Source organism: Stenella coeruleoalba, assembly GCF_951394435.1.
Source record: "Stenella coeruleoalba genome assembly, contig: scaffold_296, whole genome shotgun sequence".
NCBI lineage: Eukaryota > Metazoa > Chordata > Mammalia > Artiodactyla > Delphinidae > Stenella > Stenella coeruleoalba.
The window spans coordinates 51,555-77,845 of NW_027646468.1; the positions used below are offsets into that span (position 1 = coordinate 51,555).

At 43.8% G+C, this 26,291-nt stretch overlaps 1 long non-coding RNA gene across 5 annotated transcripts in view; it reads right to left on the reverse strand.

Moving 5' to 3' along the window:
• LOC307181087 overlaps positions 1-26,291 on the reverse strand; it is a 305,406-nt gene that overhangs the window by 39,587 nt on the left and 239,528 nt on the right. Inside the window, exons 3-5 of one of the 5 annotated variants that reach the window (XR_013825864.1) lie at positions 20,022-20,099; positions 12,125-12,206; positions 7,378-7,471 (exon numbers count right to left, since the gene is read on the reverse strand). The exons of the other annotated variants lie outside the window; for them this stretch is intronic. This is a non-coding gene — a long non-coding RNA (uncharacterized lncRNA). Of the gene's footprint in view, positions 1-7,377; positions 7,472-12,124; positions 12,207-20,021; positions 20,100-26,291 lie in introns of those variants that run through there. 5 annotated transcript variants of the gene reach the window in all.

Below are 26,291 nucleotides of genomic sequence, written 5' to 3' on the forward strand. Positions count from 1 at the left end.
GGTACCCATTCCACGGGTTTCAACTACCCAGGTTTAAGGTATTCTTCCTTCAGCTAAAACATGCATGTGGAACCAAGAGTATGATCAACCATGTGATCGGGAGACGTGTTCAAATATGTCTCAGTTTCCGTACCCTGGTACTCGGGTGCAACATTCCAGACACTTTACTAACACTCTCCCGACTTGGAGAGTCAGTCCCTTTAACCTCCTGTTTGGCCCAGTTTGCAATTTCTGCGGAAGATGAACAGGAATAGCGAGAACCAATGAGAGGCTAGCTGGAGGTGTCTGGATGGGCAAATTTAACTCTCATTTCCCACCAGGAAGAGGAATTAACCAAAGGCTCAGCGTGCCGTGCCGGAACCAGATTAGGGCCTGAAGCCATCCTGTGGTGTTGCGGCCAGGTCACAAGAAAACAAGTTGAAGAAAGGAGCTCAGGGGCACTGTAATTCACAAACCTGCAGAGTTATAAATGACAGCTATCGTCCAAAAATAGACTGAAGTAAGGCTGCCAAGAGGACTTGAAAGCGGGGCAGAATTGCAGGAAACCGATTTCAGGAGGTAGACTGGAATTGCACTGAAAGCATAGGAAAAGAGGCAGAACGTCCACAATGATGCACTTGGCCAAAAAGGGCGTATGCGTTTTTTCCTGAATATATTCAGGGAAAAACGCATACGCCCTTTTTGGCCAACCCAGCAAGCTTGCAAAGGAAATCTGCACTACAATGAAGTCACACTTCCCCCCGGTCAAAAGGGCCATCTGAAAAAAGTGTAAAATCCAGAAAGGCAGGACAGGCCATGGAGAACTGGGAGCCTTGTTATGCTGATGGGCGGGATGTAAATTGCCAACAACCACTCGGGAGAAGTGTATGGTGTTTCCTGAAACATCTAAAAAACAAAGCAACAGAGCCTAGGGCACTTCCACTTATGGTCCTATAGCTTAGGGAATTTAAAATCAAAAAGACACAGCCACCCCAAAGTTTGGAAAAGCTCTGTTTACAAGAACCTCGTTTACAGTACAAGTTCAACATCGCAGAAAGTGAAAAATGGATAAAGAAGTTGTGGTATTTACTTACAAAGCAATATCACTCAGCAATGAAATCTGTGTCATCAGGCCCTTAGCAGCACAATGAGTGGATTCAGGTATGATGATTCTAACTGAAATAAGTCACACAGAAAAAGAAACATCATAAGATATCAGTAATACACGGAATGTAAACTTGGCTACACAGGAACTGAATTACAGAACAGAACAGGGTCTCAAATTTAGAAAACCAACTTATGCTTGCTTAAGGGTAAAGGTGAGTTGGGGTGCTGCATAAAACCAGAGATTGAAATGAGCACAGATAAAGTTCCTTAAGCCAAATATGGAATAGACAAGAGCTACTCCTTGCTCAACGAAATGGACTCAACACCGCATATTAAACGCCTAAGAATGTACCTGACTAGTAAGTATCTTAAAACCTATGGATTGCTATGTCTCCGAAAGAGAATCAAGCATGTGTACAGGGGCATAAACGCAGCAGTGATAGGATTGGAGAGGTTCGGTGAGCAAATGAAGACCCTTTGAAGTCATATTGCATGGTACCCATTCCACGGGTTTCAACTACCCAGGTTTAAGGTATTCTTCCTTCAGCTAAAACATGCATGTGGAACCCAGAGTATGATCAACCATGTGATCGGGAGACGTGTTCAAATATGTCTCAGTTTTCCTCCCCTGGTACTCGGGTGCAATATTCCAGACGCTTTACTAACACTCTCCCCACTTGGAGAGTCAGTCCCTTTAACCTCCTGTTTGGCCCAGTTTGCAATTTCTGCGGAAGATGAACAGGAATAGCGAGAACCAATGAGAGGCTACCTGGAGGTGTATGGACGGGCAAATTTAACTCTCATTTCCCACCAGGAAGAGGAAATAACCAAAGGCTCAGCGTGCCGTACCGGAACCAGATTAGGGCCTGAAGCCATCCTGCGGTGTTGCGGCCAGCTCACAAGAAAGCGAGTTGAAGAAAGGAGCTCAGGGGCACTATAATTCACAAACCTGCAGAGTTATAAATGACAGCTATCGTCCAAAAATAGACTGAAGTAAGGCTGCCAAGAGGACTTGAAAGCGGGGCAGAATTGCAGGAAACCGATTTCAGGAGGTAGACTGGAATTGCATTGAAAGCATAGGAAAAGAGGCAGAACGTCCACAATGATGCACTTGGCCAAAAAGGGCGTATGCGTTTTTTCCTGAATATATTCAGGAAAAAACGCATACGCCCTTTCTGGCCAACCAAGCAAGCTTGCAAAGGAAATCTGCACTACAATGAAGTCTCACTTCCCCCCGGTCAAAAGGGCCATCTGAAAAAAGTGTAAAATCCAGAAAGGCAACAGTCCATTGAGAACTGGGAGCCTTGTTATGCTGATGGGCGGGATGTAAATTGCCAACAGACACTCGGGAGAAGTGTATGGTGTTTCCTAAAACATCTAAAAAACAAAGCAACAGAGCCTAGGGCACTTCCACTTATGGTCCTATAGCTTAGGGAAATTAAAATCAAAAACACACAGCCACCCCAAAGTTTGGAACGGCTCTGTTTACAAGAACCCCGTTTACAGTACAAGTTCAACATCGCAGAAAGTGAAAAATGGATAAAGAACTTGTGGTACTTACGTACAATGCAGTATCACTCAGCAATGAAATCTATGTCATCAGGCCCGTAGCAGCATAATGAGTAGATTCAGGTACGATGATTCTAACTGAAATAAGTCACACAGAAAAAGAAACATCATAAGATATCACTAATACACGGAATGTAAACTTGGCTACACAGGAACTGAATTCCAAAACAGAACAGGTTCTCAAATTTAGAAAACCAACTTATGCTTGCTTAAGGGGAAAGGTGAGTTGGGTTGCTGCATAAAACCAGAGATTGAAATGAGCACAGATAAAGTTCCTTAAGCCAAATATGGAATAGACAAGAGCTACTCCTTGCTCAACGAAATGGACTCAACACCGCATATTAAACGCCTAAGAATGTACCTGACTAGTAAGTATCTTAAAACCTATGGATTGCTATGTCTCCGAAAGAGAATCAAGCATGTGTACAGGGGCATAAACGCAGCAGTGATAGGATTGGAGAGGTTCGGTGAGCAAATGAAGACCCTTTGAAGTCATATTGCATGGTACCCATTCCACGGGTTTCAACTACCCAGGTTTTAGGTATTCTTCCTTCAGCTAAAACATGCATGTGGAACCCAGAGTATGATCAACCATGTGATCGGGAGACGTGTTCAAATATGTCTCAGTTTTCCTCCCCTGGTACTCGGGTGCAACATTCCAGACGCTTTACTAACACTCTCCCCACTTGGAGAGTCAGTCCCTTTAACCTCCTGTTTGGCCCAGTTTGCAATTTCTGCGGAAGATGAACAGGAATAGCGAGAACCAATGAGAGGCTAGCTGGAGGTGTCTGGACGGGCAAATTTAACTCTCATTTCCCACCAGGAAGAGGAATTAACCAAAGGCTCAGCGTGCCGGGCCGGAACCAGATTAGGGCCTGAAGCCATCCTGCGGTGTTGCGGCCAGGTCACAAGAAAGCGAGTTGAAGAAAGGAGCTCAGGGGCACTGTAATTCACAAACCTGCAGAGTTATAAATGACAGCTATCGTCCAAAAATAGACTGAAGTAAGGCTGCCAAGAGGACTTGAAAGCGGGGCAGAATTGCAGGAAACCGATTTCAGGAGGTAGACTGGAATTGCATTGAAAGCATAGGAAAAGAGGCAGAACGTCCACAATGATGCACTTGGCCAAAAAGGGCGTATGCGTTTTTTCCTGAATATATTCAGGAAAAAACGCATACGCCCTTTTTGGCCAACCAAGCAAGCTTGCAAAGGAAATCTGCACTACAATGAAGTCTCACTTCCCCCCGGTCAAAAGGGCCATCTGAATAAAGTGTAAAATCCAGAAAGGCAGGACAGGCCATGGAGAACTGGGAGCCTTGTTATGCTGATGGGCGGGATGTAAATTGCCAACAGACACTCGGGAGAAGTGTATGGTGTTTCCTGAAACATCTAAAAAACAAAGCAACAGAGCCTAGGGCACTGCCACTTATGGTCCTATAGCTTAGGGAAATTAAAATCAAAAAGACACAGCCACCCCAAAGTTTGGAACGGCTCTGTTTACAAGAACCTCGTTTACAGTACAAGTTCAACATCGCAGAAAGTGAAAAATGGATAAAGAAGTTGTGGTATTTACTTACAAAGCAATATCACTCAGCAATGAAATCTATGTCATCAGGCCCTTAGCATCACAATGAGTGGATTCAGGTATGATGATTCTAACTGAAATAAGTCACACAGAAAAAGAAACATCATAAGATATCATTAATACACGGAATGTAAACTTGGCTACACAGGAACTGAATTACAGAACAGAACAGGGTCTCAAATTTAGAAAAGCAACTTATGCTTGCTTAAGGGTAAAGGTGAGTTGGGGTGCTGCATAAAACCAGAGATTGAAATGAGCACAGATAAAGTTCCTTAAGTCAAATATGGAATAGACAAGAGCTACTCCTTGCTCAACGAAATGGACTCAACACCGCATATTAAACGCCTAAGAATGTACCTGACTAGTAAGTATCTTAAAACCTATGGATTGTTATGTCTCCGAAAGAGAATCAAGCATGTGTACAGGGGCATAAACGCAGCAGTGATAGGATTGGAGAGGTTCGGTGAGCAAATGAAGACCCTTTGAAGTCATATTGCATGGTACCCATTACACGGGTCTCAACTCTCCAGGTTTAAGGTATTCTTCCTTCAGCTAAAACATGCATGTGGAACCCAAGTATGATCAACCATGTGAACGGGAGACGTGTTCAAATATGTCTCAGTTTTCCTCCCCTGGTACTCGGGTGCAACATTCCAGACGCTTTACTAACACTCTCCCCACTTGGAGAGTCAGCGCCTTTAACCTCCTGTTTGGCCCAGTTTGCAATTTCTGCGGAAGATGAACAGGAATAGCGAGAACCAATGAGAGGCTAGCTGGAGGTGTCTGGACGGGCAAATTTAACTCTCAATTCCCACCAGGAAGAGGAAATAACCAAAGGCTTAGCGTGCCGTACCAGAACCAGATTAGGGCCTGAAGCCATCCTGCGGTGTTGCGGCCAGCTCAAAAGAAAGCGAGTTGAAGAAAGGAGCTCAGGGGCACTGTAATTCACAAACCTGCAGAGTTATAAATGACAGCTATTGTCCAAAAATATACTGAAGTAAGGCTGCCAAGAGGACTTGAAAGCGGGGCAGAATTGCCGGAAACCGATTTCAGGAGGTAGACTGGAATTACATTGAAAGCATAGGAAAAGAGGCAGAACGTCCACAATGATGCACTTGGCCAAAAAGTGCGTATGCGTTTTTTCCTGAATATATTCAGGAAAAAACGCATACGTCCTTTTTGGCCAACCAAGCAAGCTTGCAAAGGAAATCTGCACTACAATGAAGTCTCACTTCCCCCCGGTCAAAAGGGCCATCTGAAAAAAGTGTAAAATCCAGAAAGGCAGGACAGGCCATGGAGAACTGGGAGCCTTGTTATGCTGATGGGCGGGATGTAAATTGCCAACAACCACTCGGGAGAAGTGTATGGTGTTTCCTGAAACATCTAAAAAACAAAGCAACAGAACCTAGGGCACTTCCACTTATGGTCCTATAGCTTAGGGAAATTAAAATCAAAAAGACACAGCCACCCCAAAGTTTGGAATGGCTCTGTTTACAAGAACCTCGTTTACAGTACAAGTTCAACATCGCAGAAAGTGAAAAATGGATAAAGAAGTTGTGGTATTTACTTACAAAGCAATATCACTCAGCAATGAAATCTGTGTCATCAGGCCCTTAGCAGCACAATGAGTGGATTCAGGTATGATGATTCTAACTGAAGTAAGTCACACAGAAAAAGAAACATCATAAGATATCAGTAATACACGGAATGTAAACTTGGCTACACAGGAACTGAATTACAGAACAGAACAGGGACTCAAATTTAGAAAACCAACTTATGCTTGCTTAAGGGTAAAGGTGAGTTGGGGTGCTGCATAAAACCAGAGATTGAAATGAGCACAGATAAATTTCCTTAAGCCAAATATGGAATAGACAAGAGCTACTCCTTGCTCAACGAAATGGACTCAACACCGCATATTAAACGCCTAAGAATGTACCTGACTTGTAAGTATCTTAAAACCTATGGATTGCTATGTCTCCAAAAGAGAATCAAGCATGTGTACAGGGGCATAAACGCAGCAGTGATAGGATTGGAGAGGTTGGGTGAGCAAATGAAGACCCTTTGAACTCATATTGCATGGTACCCATTCCACGTGTTTCAACTACCTAGGTTTAAGGTATTCTTCCTTCATCTAAAACATGCATGTGGAACCTAGAGTATGATCAACCATGTGATCGGGAGACGTGTTCAAATATGTCTCAGTTTTCGTACCCTGGTACTCGGGTGCAACATTCCAGACGCTTTACTAACACTCTCCCGACTTGGAGAGTCAGTCCCTTTAACCTCCTGTTTGGCCCAGTTTGCAATTTCTGCGGAAGATGAACAGGAATAGCGAGAACCAATGGAGACTAGCTGGAGGTGTCTGGACGGGCAAATTTAACTCTCATTTCCTACCAGGAAGAGGAATTAACCAAAGGCTCAGCGTGCCATGCCAGAATCAGATTAGGGCCTGAAGCCATCCTGCGGTGTTGCGACCAGGTCACAAGAAAGCGAGTTGAAGAAAGGAGCTCAGGGGCACTGTAATTCACAAACCTGCAGAGTTATAAATGACAGCTATTGTCCAAAAATATACTGAAGTAAGGCTGCCAAGAGGACTTGAAAGCGGGGCAGAATTGCAGGAAACCGATTTCAGGAGGTAGACTGGAATTGCATTGAAAGCATAGGAAAAGAGGCAGAACGTCCACAATGATGCACTTGGCCAAAAAGGGCGTATGCGTTTTTTCCTGAATATATTCAGGAAAAAACGCATACGCCCTTTTTGGCCAACCAAGCAAGCTTGCAAAGGAAATCTGCACTACAATGAAGTCTCACTTCCCCCCAGTCAAAAGGGCCATCTGAAAAAAGTGTAAAATCCAGAAAGGCAGGACAGGCCATGGAGAACTGGGAGCCTTGTTATGCTGATGGGCGTGATGTAAATTGCCAACAGACACTCGGGAGAAGTGTATGGTGTTTCCTGAAACATCTAAAAAACAAAGCAACAGAGCCTAGGGCACTGCCACTTATGGTCCTATAGCTTAGGGAAATTAAAATCAAAAAGACACAGCCACCCCAAAGTTTGGGACGCCTCTGTTTACAAGAACCTCGTTTACAGTACAAGTTCAACATCGCAGAAAGTGAAAAATGGATAAAGAAGTTGTGGTATTTACTTACAAAGCAATATCACTCAGCAATGAAATCTATGTCATCAGGCCCTTAGCATCACAATGAGTGGATTCAGGTATGATGATTCTAACTGAAATAAGTTACACAGAAAAAGAAACATCATAAGATATCATTAATACACGGAATGTAAACTTGGCTACACAGGAACTGAATTACAGAACAGAACAGGGTCTCAAATTTAGAAAAGCAACTTATGCTTGCTTAAGGGTAAAGGTGAGTTGGGGTGCTGCATAAAACCAGAGATTGAAATGAGCACAGATAAAGTTCCTTAAGTCAAATATGGAATAGACAAGAGCTACTCCTTGCTCAACGAAATGGACTCAACACCGCATATTAAACGCCTAAGAATGTACCTGACTAGTAAGTATCTTAAAACCTATGGATTGTTATGTCTCCGAAAGAGAATCAAGCATGTGTACAGGGGCATAAACGCAGCAGTGATAGGATTGGAGAGGTTCGGTGAGCAAATGAAGACCCTTTGAAGTCATATTGCATGGTACCCATTACACGGGTCTCAACTCTCCAGGTTTAAGGTATTCTTCCTTCAGCTAAAACATGCATGTGGAACCCAAGTATGATCAACCATGTGAACGGGAGACGTGTTCAAATATGTCTCAGTTTTCCTCCCCTGGTACTCGGGTGCAACATTCCAGACGCTTTACTAACACTCTCCCCACTTGGAGAGTCAGTCCCTTTAACCTCCTGTTTGGCCCAGTTTGCAATTTCTGCGGAAGATGAACAGGAATAGCGAGAACCAATGGAGACTAGCTGGAGGTGTCTGGACGGGCAAATTTAACTCTCATTTCCTACCAGGAAGAGGAATTAACCAAAGGCTCAGCGTGCCATGCCAGAATCAGATTAGGGCCTGAAGCCATCCTGCGGTGTTGCGGCCAGGTCACAAGAAAGCGAGTTGAAGAAAGGAGCTCAGGGGCACTGTAATTCACAAACCTGCAGAGTTATAAATGACAGCTATCGTCCAAAAATACACTGAAGTAAGGCTGCCAAGAGGACTTGAAAGCGGGGCAGAATTGCAGGAAACCGATTTCAGGAGGTAGACTGGAATTGCATTGAAAGCATAGGAAAAGAGGCAGAACGTCCACAATGATGCACTTGGCCAAAAAGGGCGTATGCGTTTTTTCCTGAATATATTCAGGAAAAAACGCATACGCCCTTTTTGGCCAACCAAGCAAGCTTGCAAAGGAAATCTGCACTACAATGAAGTCTCACTTCCCCCCAGTCAAAAGGGCCATCTGAAAAAAGTGTAAAATTCAGAAAGGCAGGACAGGCCATGGAGAACTGGGAGCCTTGTTATGCTGATGGGCGGGATGTAAATTGCCAACAGACACTCGGGAGAAGTGTATGGTGTTTCCTGAAACATCTAAAAAACAAAGCAACAGAGCCTAGGGCACTGCCACTTATGGTCCTATAGCTTAGGGAAATTAAAATCAAAAAGACACAGCCACCCCAAAGTTTGGGACGCCTCTGTTTACAAGAACCTCGTTTACAGTACAAGTTCAACATCGCAGAAAGTGATAAATGGATAAAGAAGTTGTGGTATTTACTTACAAAGCAATATCACTCAGCAATGAAATCTGTGTCATCAGGCCCTTAACATCACAATGAGTGGATGCAGGTATGATGATTCTAACTGAAATAAGTCACACAGAAAATGAAACATCATAAGATATCAGTAATACACGGAATGTAAACTTGGCTACACAGGAACTGAATTACAGAACAGAACAGGGTCTCAAATTTAGAAAACCAACTTATGCTTGCTTAAGGGTAAAGGTGAGTTGCGGTGCTGCATAAAACCAGAGATTGAAATGAGCACAGATAAAGTTCCTTAAGTCAAATATGGAATAGACAAGAGCTACTCCTTGCTCAACTAAATGGACTCAACACCGCATATTAAACGCCTAAGAATGTACCTGACTAGTAAGTATCTTAAAACCTATGGATTGCTATGTCTCCGAAAGAGAATCAAGCATGTGTACAGGGGCATAAACGCAGCAGTGATAGGATTGGAGAGGTTCGGTGAGCAAATGAAGACCCTTTGAAGTCATATTGCATGGTACCCATTACACGGGTCTCAACTCTCCAGGTTTAAGGTATTCTTCCTTCAGCTAAAACATGCATGTGGAACCCAAGTATGATCAACCATGTGAACGGGAGACGTGTTCAAATATGTCTCAGTTTTCCTCCCCTGGTACTCGGGTGCAACATTCCAGACGCTTTACTAACACTCTCCCCACTTGGAGAGTCAGCGCCTTTAACCTCCTGTTTGGCCCAGTTTGCAATTTCTGCGGAAGATGAACAGGAATAGCGAGAACCAATGAGAGGCTAGCTGGAGGTGTCTGGACGGGCAAATTTAACTCTCATTTCCCACCAGGAAGAGGAAATAACCAAAGGCTTAGCGTGCCGTACCGGAACCAGATTAGGGCCTGAAGCCATCCTGCGGTGTTGCGGCCAGCTCAAAAGAAAGCGAGTTGAAGAAAGGAGCTCAGGGTCACTGTAATTCACAAACCTGCAGAGTTATAAATGACAGCTATTGTCCAAAAATATACTGAAGTAAGGCTGCCAAGAGGACTTGAAAGCGGGGCAGAATTGCAGGAAACCGATTTCAGGAGGTAGACTGGAATTACATTGAAAGCATAGGAAAAGAGGCAGAACGTCCACAATGATGCACTTGGCCAAAAAGGGCGTATGCGTTTTTTCCTGAATATATTCAGGAAAAAACGCATACGTCCTTTTTGGCCAACCAAGCAAGCTTGCAAAGGAAATCTGCACTACAATGAAGTCTCACTTCCCCCCGGTCAAAAGGGCCATCTGAAAAAAGTGTAAAATCCAGAAAGGCAGGACAGGCCATGGAGAACTGGGAGCCTTGTTATGCTGATGGGCGGGATGTAAATTGCCAACAACCACTCGGGAGAAGTGTATGGTGTTTCCTGAAACATCTAAAAAACAAAGCAACAGAACCTAGGGCACTTCCACTTATGGTCCTATAGCTTAGGGAAATTAAAATCAAAAAGACACAGCCACCCCAAAGTTTGGAATGGCTCTGTTTACAAGAACCTCGTTTACAGTACAAGTTCAACATCGCAGAAAGTGAAAAATGGATAAAGAAGTTGTGGTATTTACTTACAAAGCAATATCACTCAGCAATGAAATCTGTGTCATCAGGCCCTTAGCAGCACAATGAGTGGATTCAGGTATGATGATTCTAACTGAAGTAAGTCACACAGAAAAAGAAACATCATAAGATATCAGTAATACACGGAATGTAAACTTGGCTACACAGGAACTGAATTACAGAACAGAACAGGGACTCAAATTTAGAAAACCAACTTATGCTTGCTTAAGGGTAAAGGTGAGTTGGGGTGCTGCATAAAACCAGAGATTGAAATGAGCACAGATAAAGTTCCTTAAGCCAAATATGGAATAGACAAGAGCTACTCCTTGCTCAACGAAATGGACTCAACAACGCATATTAAACGCCTAAGAATGTACCTGACTTGTAAGTATCTTAAAACCTATGGATTGCTATGTCTCCAAAAGAGAATCAAACATGTGTACAGGGGCATAAACGCAGCAGTGATAGGATTGGAGAGGTTCGGTGAGCAAATGAAGACCCTTTGAAGTCATATTGCATGGTACCCATTCCACGGGTTTCAACTACCCAGGTTTAAGGTATTCTTCCTTCAGCTAAAACATGCATGTGGAACCTAGAGTATGATCAACCATGTGATCGGGAGACGTGTTCAAATATGTCTCAGTTTTCGTACCTGGTACTCGGGTGCAACATTCCAGAAGCTTTACTAACACTCTCCCGACTTGGAGAGTCAGTCCCTTTAACCTCCTGTTTGGCCCAGTTTGCAATTTCTGCGGAAGATGAACAGGAATAGCGAGAACCAATGGAGACTAGCTGGAGGTGTCTGGACGGGCAAATTTAACTCTCATTTCCTACCAGGAAGAGGAATTAACCAAAGGCTCAGCGTGCCATGCCAGAATCAGATTAGGGCCTGAAGCCATCCTGTGGTGTTGCGGCCAGCTCAAAAGAAAGCGAGTTGAAGAAAGGAGCTCAGGGGCACTGTAATTCACAAACCTGCAGAGTTATAAATGACAGCTATCGTCCAAAAATAGACTGAAGTAAGGCTGCCAAGAGGACTTGAAAGCGGGGCAGAATTGCAGGAAACCGATTTCAGGAGGTAGACTGGAATTGCATTGAAAGCATAGGAAAAGAGGCAGAACGTCCACAATGATGCACTTGGCCAAAAAGGGCGTATGCGTTTTTTCCTGAATATATTCAGGAAAAAACGCATACGCCCTTTTTGGCCAACCAAGCAAGCTTGCAAAGGAAATCTGCACTACAATGAAGTCTCACTTCCCCCCGGTCAAAAGGGCCATCTGAAAATAGTGTAAAATCCAGAAAGGCAGGACAGGCCATGGAGAACTGGGAGCCTTGTTATGCTGATGGGCGGGATGTAAATTGCCACCAACCACTCGGGAGAAGTGTATGGTGTTTCCTGAAACATCTAAAAAACAAAGCAACAGAACCTAGGGCACTTCCACTTATGGTCCTATAGCTTAGGGAAATTAAAATCAAAAAGACACAGCCACCCCAAAGTTTGGAACGGTTCTGTTTACAAGAACCTCGTTTATACTAGAAGTTCAACATCACAGAAAGTGAAAAATGGATAAAGAAGTTGTGGTATTTACTTACAAAGCAATATCACTCAGCAATAAAATCTGTGTCATCAGGCCCTTAGCAGCACAATGAGTGGATTCAGGTATGATGATTCTAACTGAAATAAGTCACACAGAAAAAGAAACATCATAAGATATCAGTAATACACGGAATGTAAACTTGGCTACACAGGAACTGAATTACAGAACAGAACAGGGTCTCAAATTTAGAAAACCAACTTATTCTTGCTTAAGGGTAAAGGTGAGTTGGGGTGCTGCATAAAACCAGAGATTGAAATGAGCACAGATAAACTTCCTTAAGCCAAATATGGAATAGACAAGAGCTACTCCTTGCTCAACGAAATGGACTCAACACCCCATATTAAACGCCTAACAATGTACCTGACTAGTAAGTATCTTAAAACCTATGGATTGCTATGTCTCCGAAAGAGAATCAAGCATGTGTACAGGGGCATAAACGCAGCAGTGCTAGGATTGGAGAGGTTCGGTGAGCAAATGAAGACCCTTTGAAGTCATATTGCATGGTACCCATTCCACAGGTTTCAACTACCCAGGTTTAAGGTATTCTTCCTTCAGCTAAAACATGCATGTGGAACCTAGAGTATGATCAACCATGTGATCGGGAGATGTGTTCAAATATGTCTCAGTTTTCCTCCCCTGGTACTCGGGTGCAACATTCCAGACGCTTTACTAACACTCTCCCCACTTGGAGAGTCACTCCCTTTAACCTCCTGTTTGGCCCAGTTTGCAATTTCTGCGGAAGATGAACAGGAATAGCGAGAACCAATGAGAGGCTAGCTGGAGGTGTGTGGACGGGCAAATTTAACTCTCATTTCCCAACAGGAAGAGGAAATAACCAAAGGCTCAGCGTGCCGTACCGGAACCAGATTAGGGCCTGAAGCCATCCTGCGGTGTTGCGGCCAGGTCACAAGAAAGCGAGTTGAAGAAAGGAGCTCAGGGGCACTGTAATTCACAAACCTGCAGAGTTATAAATGACAGCTATCGTCCAAAAATAGACTGAAGTAAGGCTGCCAAGAGGACTTGAAAGTGGGGCAGAATTGCAGGAAACCGATTTCAGGAGGTAGACTGGAATTCCATTGAAAGCATAGGAAAAGAGGCAGAACGTCCACAATGATGCACTTGGCCAAAAAGGGCGTATGCGTTTTTTCCTGAATATATTCAGGAAAAAACGCATACGCCCTTTTTGGCCAACCAAGCAAGCTTGCAAAGGAAATCTGCACTACAATGAAGTCTCACTTCCCCCCGGTCAAAAGGGCCATCTGAAAAAAGTGTAAAATCTAGAAAGGCAACAGGCCATTGAGAACTGGGAGCCTTGTTATGCTGATGGGCGGGATGTAAATTGCCAACAACCACTCGGGAGAAGTGTATGGTGTTTCCTGAAACATCTAAAAAACAAAGCAACAGAGCCTAGGGCACTGCCACTTATGGTCCTATAGCTTAGGGAAATTAAAATCAAAAAGACACAGCCACCCCAAAGTTTGGAACGGCTCTGTTTACAAGAACCTCGTTTACAGTACAAGTTCAACATCGCAGAAAGTGAAAAATGGATAAAGAAGTTGTGGTATTTACTTACAAAGCAATATCACTCAGCAATGAAATCTATGTCATCAGGCCCTTAGCATCACAATGAGTGGATTCAGGTATGATGATTCTAACTGAAATAAGTCACACAGAAAAAGAAACATCATAAGATATCAGTAATACACGGAATGTAAACTTGGCTACACAGGAACTGAATTACAGAACAGAACAGGGTCTCAAATTTAGAAAACCAACTTATGCTTGCTTAAGGGTAAAGGTGAGTTGGGGTGCTGCATAAAACCAGAGATTGAAATGAGCACAGATAAAGTTCCTTAAGTCAAATATGGAATAGACAAGAGCTACTCCTTGCTCAACGAAATGGACTCAACACCGCATATTAAACGCCTAAGAATGTACCTGACTAGTAAGTATCTTAAAACCTATGGATTGCTATGTCTCCGAAAGAGAATCAAGCATGTGTACAGGGGCATAAACGCAGCAGTGATAGGATTGGAGAGGTTCGGTGAGCAAATGAAGACCCTTTGAAGTCATATTGCATGGTACCCATTACACGGGTCTCAACTCTCCAGGTTTAAGGTATTCTTCCTTCAGCTAAAACATGCATGTGGAACCCAAGTATGATCAACCATGTGAACGGGAGACGTGTTCAAATATGTCTCAGTTTTCCTCCCCTGGTACTCGGGTGCAACATTCCAGACGCTTTACTAACAGTCTCCCCACTTGGAGAGTCAGCGCCTTTAACCTCCTGTTTGGCCCAGTTTGCAATTTCTGCGGAAGATGAACAGGAATAGCGAGAACCAATGAGAGGCTAGCTGGAGGTGTCTGGACGGGCAAATTTAACTCTCATTTCCCAACAGGAAGAGGAAATAACCAAAGGCTCAGCGTGCCGTACCGGAACCAGATTAGGACCTGAAGCCATCCTGCGGTGTTGCGGCCAGCTCAAAAGAAAGCGAGTTAAAGAAAGGAGCTCAGGGGCACTGTAATTCACAAACCTGCAGAGTTATAAATGACAGCTATCGTCCAAAAATAGACTGAAGTAAGGCTGCCAAGAGGACTTGAAAGTGGGGCAGAATTGCAGGAAACCGATTTCAGGAGGTAGACTGGAATTGCATTGAAAGCATAGGAAAAGAGGCAGAACGTCCACAATGATGCACTTGGCCAAAAAGGGCGTATGCGTTTTTTCCTGAATATATTCAGGAAAAAACGCATACGCCCTTTTTGGCCAACCAAGCAAGCTTGCAAAGGAAATCTGCACTACAATGAAGTCTCACTTTCCCCCGGACAAAAGGGCCATCTGAAAAAAGTGTAAAATCCAGAAAGGCAGGACAGGCCATGGAGAACTGAGAGCCTTGTTATGCTGAAGGGCGGGATGTAAACTGCCAACAAACACTAGGGAGAAGTGTATGGTGTTTCCTGAAACATCTAAAAAACAAAGCAACAGAGCCTAGGGCACTTCCACTTATGGTCCTATAGCTTAGGGAAATTAAAATCAAAAAGACACAGCCACCCCAAAGTTTGGAACGGCTCTGTTTACAAGAACCTCGTTTACAGTACAAGTTCAACATCGCAGAAAGTGAAAAATAGATAAAGAAGTTGTGGTATTTACTTACAAAACAATATCACTCAGCAATGAAATCTGTGTCATCAGGCCCTTAGCAGCATAATGAGTAGATTCAGGTACGATGATTCTAACTGAAATAAGTCACACAGAAAAAGAAACATCATAAGATATCACTAATACACGGAATGTAAACTTGGCTACACAGGAACTGAATTACAGAACAGAACAGGGTCTCAAATTTAGAAAACCAACTTATGCTTGCTTAAGGGGGAAGGTGAGTTGGGGTGCTGCATAAAACCAGAGATTGAAATGAGCACAGATAAAGTTCCTTAAGCCAAATATGGAATAGACAAGAGCTACTCCTTGCTCAAGGAAATGGACTCAACACCGCATATTAAACGCCTAAGAATGTACCTGAGTAGTAAGTATCTTAAAACCTATGGATTGCTATGTCTCCGAAAGAGAATCAAGCATGTGTACAGGGGCATAAACGCAGCAGTGATAGGATTGGAGATGTTCGGTGAGCAAATGAAGACCCTTTGAAGTCATATTGCATTGTACCCATTCCATGGGTTTCAACTACCCAGGTTTTAGGTATTCTTCCTTCAGCTAAAACATGCATGTGGAACCCAGAGTATGATCAACCATGTGATCGGGAGACGTGTTCAACTATGTCTCAGTTTTCGTACCCTTGTTCTCGGGTGCAACATTCCAGACGCTTTACTAACACTCTCCCGACTTGGAGAGTCAGTCCCTTTAACCTCCTGTTTGGCCCAGTTTGCAATTTCTGTGGAAGATGAACAGGAATAGCGAGAACCAATGAGAGACTAGCTGGAGGTGTCTGGATGGGCAAATTTAACTCTCATTTCCCACCAGGAAGAGGAATTAACCAAAGGCTCAGCGTGCCGTGCCAGAACCAGATTAGGGCCTGAAGACATCCTGCGGTGTTGCGGCCAGGTCACAGGAAAGCGAGTTGAAGAAAGGAGCTCAGGGGTACTGTAATTCACAAACTTGCAGAGTTATAAATGACAGCTATCGTCCAAAAATAGACTGAAGTAAGGCTGCCAAGAGGACTTGAAAGCGGGGCAGAATTACAGGAAACCGATTTCAGGAGGTAGACTGGAATTGCATTGAAAGCATAGGAAAAGAGGCAGAACGTCCACAATGATGCACTTGGCCAAAAAGGGCTTATGCGTTTTATCCTGAATATATTCAGGAAAAAACGCATACGCCCTTTTTGGCCAACCAAGCAAACTTGCAAAGGAAATCTGCACTACAATGAAGTCTCACTTCCCCCCGGTCAAAAGGGCCATCTGAAAAAAGTGTAAAATCCAGAAAGGCAGGACAGGCCATGGAGAACTGGGAGCCTTGTTATGCTGATGGGCGGGATGTAAATTGCCAACAGACACTTGGGAGAAGTGTATGGTGTTTCCTGAAACATCTAAAAAACAAAGCAACAGAGCCTAGGGCACTTCCACTTATGGTCCTATAGCTTAGGGAAATTAAAATCAAAAAGACACAGCCACCCCAAAGTTTGGAACGGCTCTGTTTACAAGAACCTCGTTTACAGTACAAGTTCAACATCGCAGAAAGTGAAAAATGGATAAAGAAGTTGTGGTATTCACTTACAATGCAGTATCACTCAGCAATGAAATCTATGTCATCAGGCCCGTAGCAGCACAATGAGTGGATTCAGGTATGATGATTCTAACTGAAATAAGTCACACAGAAAAAGAAACATCATAAGATATCAGTAATACACGGAATGTAAACTTGGCTACACAGGAACTGAATTACAGAACAGAACAGGTTCTCAAATTTAGAAAACCAACTTATGCTTGCTTAAGGGGAAAGGTGAGTTGGGGTGCTGCATAAAACCAGAGATTGAAATGAGCACAGATAAAGTTCCTTAAGCCAAATATGGAATAGACAAGAGCTACTCCTTGCTCAACGAAATGGACTCAAAACCCCATATTAAACGCCTAAGAATGTACCTGACTAGTAAGTATCTTAAAACCTATGGATTGCTATGTCTCCAAAAGAGAATCAAGCGTGTGTACAGGGGCATAAACGCAGCAGTGATAGGATTGGAGAGGTTCGGTGAACAAATGAAGACCCTTTGAAGTCATATTGCATGGTACCCATTCCACGGGTCTCAACTCTCCAGGTTTAAGGTATTCTTCCTTCAGCTAAAACATGCATGTGGAACCCAGAGTATGATCAACCATGTGAATTGGAGACGTGTTCAAATATGTCTCAGTTTTCCTTCCCTGGTACTCGGGTGCAACATTCCAGACGCTTTACTAACACTCTCCCCACTTGGAGAGTCAGTCCCTTTAACCTCCTGTTTGGCCCAGTTTGCAATTTCTGCGGAAGATGAACAGGAATAGTGAGAACCAATGAGAGGCTAGCTGGAGGTGTCTGGACGGGCAAATTTAACTCTCATTTCCCACCAGGAAGAGGAATTAACCAAAGGCTCAGAATGCCGGGCCAGAACCAGATTAGGGCCTGAAGCCATCCTGCGGTGTTGCGGCCAGGTCACAAGAAAGCGAGTTGAAGAAAGGAGCTCAGGGGCACTGTAATTCACAAACCTGCAGAGTTATAAATGACAGCTATCATCCAAAAATAGACTGAAGTAAGGCTGCCAAGAGGACTTGAAAGTGGGGCAGAATTGCAGGAAACCGATTTCAGGAGGTAGACTGGAATTGCATTGAAAGCATAGGAAAAGAGGCAGAACGTCCACAATGATGCACTTGGCCAAAAAGGGCGTATGCGTTTTTTCCTGAATATATTCAGGAAAAAACGCATACGCCCTTTTTGGCCAACCAAGCAAGCTTGCAAAGGAAATCTGCACTACAATGAAGTCTCACTTCCCCCTGGTCAAAAGGGCCATCTGAAAAAAGTGTAAAATCCAGAAAGGCAGGACATGCCATGGAGAACTGGGAGCCTTGTTATGCTGATGGGCGGGATGTAAATTGCCAACAGACACTCCTGAGAAGTGTATGGTGTTTCCTGAAACATCTAAAAAACAAAGCAACAGAGCCTAGGGCACTTCCACTTATGGTCCTATAGCTTAGGGAAATTAAAATCAAAAAGACACAGCCACCCCAAAGTTTGGAACGGCTCTGTTTACAAGAACCTCGTTTACAGTACAAGTTCAACATCGCAGAAAGTGAAAAATGGATAAAGAAGTTGTGGTATTCACTTACAATGCAGTATCACTCAGCAATGAAATCTATGTCCTCAGGCCCGTAGCAGCACAATGAGTGGATTCAGGTATGATGATTCTAACTGAAATAAGTCACACAGAAAAAGAAACATCATAAGATATCAGTAATACACGGAATGTAAACTTGGCTACACAGGAACTGAATTACAGAACAGAACAGGGTCTCAAATTCAGAAAACCAACTTATGCTTGCTTAAGGGGAAAGGTGAGTTGGGGTGCTGCATAAAACCAGAGATTGAAATGAGCACAGATAAAGTTCCTTAAGCCAAATATGGAATAGACAAGAGCTACTCCTTGCTCAACGAAATGGACTCAACACCGCATATTAAACGCCTAAGAATGTACCTGACTAGTAAGTATCTTAAAACCTATAGATTGCTATGTCTCCGAAAGAGAATCAAGCATGTGTACAGGGGCATAAACGCAGCAGTGATAGGATTGGAGAGGTTCGGTGAGCAAATGAAGACCCTTTGAAGTCATATTGCATGGTACCCATTCCACGGGTTTCAACTACCCAGGTTTTAGGTATTCTTCCTTCAGCTAAAACATGCATGTGGAACCCAGAGTATGATCAACCATGTGATCGGGAGACGTGTTCAAATATGTCTCAGTTTTCCTCCCCTGGTACTCAGGTGCAACATTCCAGACGCTTTACTAACACTCTCCCCACTTGGAGAGTCAGCGCCTTTAACCTCCTGTTTGGCCCAGTTTGCAATTTCTGCGGAAGATGAACAGGAATAGCGAGAACCAATGAGAGGCTAGCTGCAGGTGTCTGGACGGGCAAATTTAACACTCATTTCCCACCAGGAAGAGGAATTAACCAAAGGCTCAGCATGCAGGGCCGGAAACAGATTACGGCCTGAAGCCATCCTGCGGTGTTGCGGCCAGGTCACAAGAAAGCGAGTTGAAGAAAGGAGCTCAGGGACACTGTAATTCACAAACCTGCAGAGTTATAAATGACAGCTATCGTCCAAAAATAGACTGAAGTAAGGCTGCCAAGAGGACTTGAAAGCGGGGCAGAATTGCAGGAAACCGATTTCAGGAGGTAGACTGGAATTGCATTGAAAGCATAGGAAAAGAGGCAGAACGTCCACAATGATGCACTTGGCCAAAAAGGGCGTATGCGTTTTTTCCTGAATATATTCAGGAAAAAACGCATACGCCCTTTTTGGCCAACCAAGCAAGCTTGCAAAGGAAATCTGCACTACAATGAAGTCTCACTTCCCCCCGGTCAAAAGGGCCATCTGAAAAACGGGTAAAATCCAGAAAGGCAGGACAGGCCATGGAGAACTGGGAGCCTTGTTATGCTGAAGGGCGGGATGTAAATTGCCAACAAACACTCGGGAGAAGTGTATGGTGTTTCCTGAAACATCTAAAAAACAAAGCAAGAGAGCCTAGGGCTCTTCCACTTATGGTCCTATAGCTTAGGGAATTTAAAATCAAAAAGACACAGCCACCCCAAAGTTTCGAACGGCTCTGTTTACAAGAACCTCGTTTACAGTACAAGTTCAACATCGCAGAAAGTGAAAAATGGATAAAGAAGTTGTGGTATTTACTTACAAAGCAATATCACGCAGCAATGAAATCTGTGTCATCAGGCCCTTAGCAGCACAATGAGTGGATTCAGGTATGATGATTCTAACTGAAATAAGTCACACAGAAAAAGAAACATCATAAGATATCAGTAATACACGGAATGTAAACTTGGCTACACAGGAACTGAATTACAGAACAGAATAGGGTCTCAAACTTAGAAAACCAACTTATGCTTGCTTAAGGGGAAAGGTGAGTTGGGGTGCTGCATAAAACCAGAGATTGAAATGAGCACAGATAAAGTTCCTTAAGCCAAATATGGAATAGACAAGAGCTACTCCTTGCTCAAAGAAATGGACTCAACACCGCATATTAAACGCCTAAGAATGTACCTGACTAGTAAGTATCTTAAAACCTAGGGATTGCTATCTCTCCGAAAGAGAATCAAGCATGTGTACAGGGGCATAAACGCAGCAGTGATAGGATTGGAGATGTTCAGTGAGCAAATGAAGACCCTTTGAAGTCATATTGCATGGTACCCATTACACGGGTCTCAACTCTCCAGGTTTAAGGTATTCTTCCTTCAGCTAAAACATGCATGTGGAACCCAGAGTATGATCAACCATGTGAACGGGAGACGTGTTCAAATATGTCTCAGTTTTCCACCCCTGGTACTCGGGTGCAACATTCCAGACGCTTTACTAACACTCTCCCGACTTGGAGAGTCAGTGCCTTTAACCTCCTGTTTGGCCCAGTTTGCAATTTCTGCGGAAGATGAACAGGAATAGCGAGAACCAATGAGAGGCTAGCTGGAGGTGTCTGGACGGGCAAATTTAACTCTCATTTCCCACCAGGAAGAGGAATTAACCAAAGGCTCAGAATGCCGGGCCGGAACCAGATTAGGGCCTGAAGCCATCCTGCGGTGTTGCGGCCAGGTCACAAGAAAGCGAGTTGAAGAAAGGAGCTCAGGGGCACTGTAATTCACAAACCTGCAGAGTTATAAATGACAGCTATCGTCCAGAAATAGACTGAAGTAAGGCTGCCAAGAGGACTTGAAAGCGGGGCAGAATTGCAGGAAACCGATTTCAGGAGGTAGACTGGAATTGCATTGAAAGCATAGGAAAAGAGGCAGAACGTCCACAATGATGCACTTGGCCAAAAAGGGCGTATGCGTTTTTTCCTGAATATATTCAGGAAAAAACGCATACGCCCTTTTTGGCCAACCAAGCAAGCTTGCAAAGGAAATCTGCACTACAATGAAGTCTCACTTCCCCCCGGTCAAAAGGGCCATCTGAAAAAAGGGTAAAATCCAGAAAGGCAGGACAGGCCATGGAGAACTGGGAGCCTTGTTATGCTGAAGGGCGGGATGTAAATTGCCAACAAACACTCGGGAGAAGTGTATGGTGTTTCCTGAAACATCTAAAAAACAAAGCAAGAGAGCCTAGGGCTCTTCCACTTATGGTCCTATAGCTTAGGGAATTTAAAATCAAAAAGACACAGCCACCCCAAAGTTTCGAACGGCTCTGTTTACAAGAACCTCGTTTACAGTACAAGTTCAACATCGCAGAAAGTGAAAAATGGATAAAGAAGTTGTGGTATTTACTTACAAAACAATATCACGCAGCAATGAAATCTGTGTCATCAGGCCCTTAGCAGCACAATGAGTGGATTCAGGTATGATGAATCTAACTGAAATAAGTCACACAGAAAAAGAAACATCATAAGATATCAGTAATACACGGAATGTAAACTTGGCTACACAGGAACTGAATTACAGAACAGAACAGGGTCTCAAACTTAGAAAACCAACTTATGCTTGCTTAAGGGGAAAGGTGAGTTGGGGTGCTGCATAAAACCAGAGATTGAAATGAGCACAGATAAAGTTCCTTAAGCCAAATATGGAATAGACAAGAGCTACTCCTTGCTCAAAGAAATGGACTCAACACCGCATATTAAACGCCTAAGAATGTACCTGACTAGTAAGTATCTTAAAACCTAGGGATTGCTATCTCTCCGAAAGAGAATCAAGCATGTGTACAGGGGCATAAACGCAGCAGTGATAGGATTGGAGATGTTCAGTGAGCAAATGAAGACCCTTTGAAGTCATATTGCATGGTACCCATTACACGGGTCTCAACTCTCCAGGTTTAAGGTATTCTTCCTTCAGCTAAAACATGCATGTGGAACCCAGAGTATGATCAACCATGTGAACGGGAGACGTGTTCAAATATGTCTCAGTTTTCCTCCCCTGGTACTCGGGTGCAACATTCCAGACGCTTTACTAACACTCTCCCGACTTGGAGAGTCAGTCCCTTTAACCTCCTGTTTGGCCCAGTTTGCAATTTCTGCGGAAGATGAACAGGAATACCGAGAACCAATGAGAGGCTAGCTGGAGGTGTCTGGACGGGCAAATTTAACTCTCATTTCCCACCAGGAAGAGGAATTAACCAAAGGCTCAGAATGCCGGGCCGGAACCAGATTAGGGCCTGAAGCCATCCTGCGGTGTTGCGGCCAGGTCACAAGAAAGCGAGTTGAAGAAAGGAGCTCAGGGGCACTGTAATTCACAAACCTGCAGAGTTATAAATGACAGCTATCGTCCAGAAATAGACTGAAGTAAGGCTGCCAAGAGGACTTGAAAGCGGGGCAGAATTGCAGGAAACCGATTTCAGGAGGTAGACTGGAATTGCATTGAAAGCATAGGAAAAGAGGCAGAACGTCCACAATGATGCACTTGGCCAAAAAGGGCGTATGCGTTTTTTCCTGAATATATTCAGGAAAAAACGCATACGCCCTTTTTGGCCAACCACGCAAGCTTGCAAAGGAAATCTGCACTACAATGAAGTCTCACTTCCCCCTGGTCAAAAGGGCCATCTGAAAAAAGTGTAAAATCCAGAAAGGCAGGACAGGCCATGGAGAACTGGGAGCCTTGTTATGCTGATGGGCGGGATGTAAATTGCCAACAGACACTTGGGAGAAGTGTATGGTGTTTCCTGAAACATCTAAAAAACAAAGCAACAGAGCCTAGGGCACTTCCACTTATGGTCCTATAGCTTAGGGAAATTAAAATCAAAAAGACACAGCCACCCCAAAGTTTGGAACGGCTCTGTTTACAAGAACCTCGTTTACAGTACAAGTTCAACATCGCAGAAAGTGAAAAATGGATAAAGAAGTTGTGGTATTCACTTACAATGCAGTATCACTCAGCAATGAAATCTATGTCATCAGGCCCGTAGCAGCACAATGAGTGGATTCAGGTATGATGATTCTAACTGAAATAAGTCACACAGAAAAAGAAACATCATAAGATATCAGTAATACACGGAATGGAAACTTGGCTACACAGGAACTGAATTACAGAACAGAACAGGGTCTCAAATTTAGAAAACCAAGTTATGCTTGCTTAAGGGTAAAGGTGAGTTGGGGTGCTGCATAAAACCAGAGATTGAAATGAGCACAGATAAAGTTCCTTAAGCCAAATATGGAATAGACAAGAGCTACTCCTTGCTCAACGAAATGGACTCAACACCGCATATTAAACGCCTAAGAATGTACCTGACTAGTAAGTATCTTAAAACCTATGGATTGCTATGTCTCCGAAAGAGAATCAAGCATGTGTACAGGGGCATAAACGCAGCAGTGATAGGATTGGAGAGGTTCGGTGAGCAAATGAAGACCCTTTGAAGTCATATTGCATGGTACCCATTCCACGGGTTTCAACTACCCAGGTTTTAGGTATTCTTCCTTCAGCTAAAACATGCATGTGGAACCCAGAGTATGATCAACCATGTGATGGGGAGACGTGTTCAAATATGTCTCAGTTTTCCTCCCCTGGTACTCGGGTGCAACATTCCAGACGCTTTACTAACACTCTCCCGACTTGGAGAGTCAGCGCCTTTAACCTCCTGTTTGGCCCAGTTTGCAATTTCTGCGGAAGATGAACAGGAATAGCGAGAACCAATGAGAGGCTAGCTGGAGGTGTCTGGACGGGCAAATTTAACTCTCATTTCCCACCAGGAAGAGGAATTAACCAAAGGCTCAGCATGCCGGGTCGGAACCAGATTAGGGCCTGAAGCCATCCTGCGGTGTTGCGGCCAGGTCACAAGAAAGCGAGTTGAAGAAAGGAGCTCAGGGGCACTGTAATTCACAAACCTGCAGAGTTATAAATGACAGCTATCGTCCAAAAATAGACTGAAGTAAGGCTGCCAAGAGGACTTGAAAGCGGGGCAGAATTGCAGGAAACCGATTTCAGGAGGTAGACTGGAATTGCATTGAAAGCATAGGAAAAGAGGCAGAACGTCCACAATGATGCACTTGGCCAAAAAGGGCGTATGCGTTTTTTCTGAATATATTCAGGAAAAAACGCATACGCCCTTTTTGGCCAACCAAGCAAGCTTGCAAAGGAAATCTGCACTACAATGAAGTCTCACTTCCCCCCGGTCAAAAGGGCCATCTGAAAAAAGTGTAAAATCCAGAAAGGCAGGACAGGCCATGGAGAACTGGGAGCCTTGTTATGCTGATGGGCGGGATGTAAATTGCCAACAACCACTCGGGAGAAGTGTATGGTGTTTCCTGAAACATCTAAAAAACAAAGCAACAGAGCCTAGGGCATTTCCACTTATGGTCCTATAGCTTAGGGAATTTAAAATCAAAAAGACACAGCCACCCCAAAGTTTCGAATGGCTCTGTTTACAAGAACCTCGTTTACAGTACAAGTTCAACATCGCAGAAAGTGAAAAATGGATAAAGAAGTTGTGGTATTTACTTACAAAGCAATATCACTCAGCAATGAAATCTGTGTCATCAGGCCCTTAGCAGCACAATGAGTGGATTCAGGTATGATGATTCTAACTGAAATAAGTCACACAGAAAAAGAAACATCATAAGATATCAGTAATACACGGAATGTAAACTTGGCTACACAGGAACTGAATTACAGAACAGAACAGGGTCTCAAATTTAGAAAACCAACTTATGCTTGCTTAAGGGGAAAGGTGAGTTGGGGTGCTGCATAAAACCAGAGATTGAAATGAGCACAGATAAAGTTCCTTAAGCCAAATATGGAATAGACAAGAGCTACTCCTTGCTCAAAGAAATGGACTCAACACCGCATATTAAACGCCTAAGAATGTACCTGACTAGTAAGTATCTTAAAACCTAGGGATTGCTATGTCTCCGAAAGAGAATCAAGCATGTGTACAGGGGCATAAACGCAGCAGTGATAGGATTAGAGAGGTTCGGTGAGCAAATGAAGACCCTTTGAAGTCATATTGCATGGTACCCATTCCACGGGTTTCAACTCTCCAGGTTTAAGGTATTCTTCCTTCAGCTAAAACATGCATGTGGAACCCAGAGTATGATCAACCGTGAGATCGGGAGACGTGTTCAAATATGTCTCAGTTTTCCTCCCCTGGTACTCGGGTGCAACATTCCAGACGCTTTACTAACACTCTCCCCACTTGGAGAGTCAGCGCCTTTAACCTCCTGTTTGGCCCAGTTTGCAATTTCTGCAGAAGATGAACAGGAATAGCGAGAACCAATGAGAGACTAGCTGGAGGTGTCTGGACGGGCAAATTTAACTCTCATTTCCCACCAGGAAGAGGAAATAACCAGAGGCTCAGCATGCCGTGCCGGAACCAGATTAGGGCCTGAAGCCATCCTGCGGTGTTGCGGCCAGCTCAAAAGAAAGCGACTTGAAGAAAGGAGCTCAGGGGCACTGTAATTCACAAACCTGCAGAGTTATAAATGACAGCTATCGTCCAAAAATAGACTGAAGTAAGGCTGCCAAGAGGACTTGAAAGCGGGGCAGAATTGCAGGAAACCGATTTCAGGAGGTAGACTGGAATTGCATTGAAAGCATAGGAAAAGAGGCAGAACGTCCACAATGATGCACTTGGCCAAAAAGGGCGTATGCGTTTTTTCCTGAATATATTCAGGAAAAAACGCATACGCCCTTTATGGCCAACCAAGCAAGCTTACAAAGGAAATCTGCACTACAATGAAGTCTCACTTCCCCCCGGTCAAAAGGGCCATCTGAAAAAAGTGTAAAATCCAGAAAGGCAGGACAGGCCATGGAGAACTGGGAGTCTTGTTATGCTGATGGGCGGGATGTAAATTGCCAACAACCACTCGGGAGAAGTGTATGGTGTTTCCTGAAACATCTAAAAAACAAAGCAACAGAACCTAGGACACTTCCACTTATGGTCCTATAGCTTAGGGAAATTAAAATCAAAAAGACACAGCCACCCCAAAGTTTGGAACGGCTCTGTTTACAATAACCTCGTTTACAGTACAAGTTCA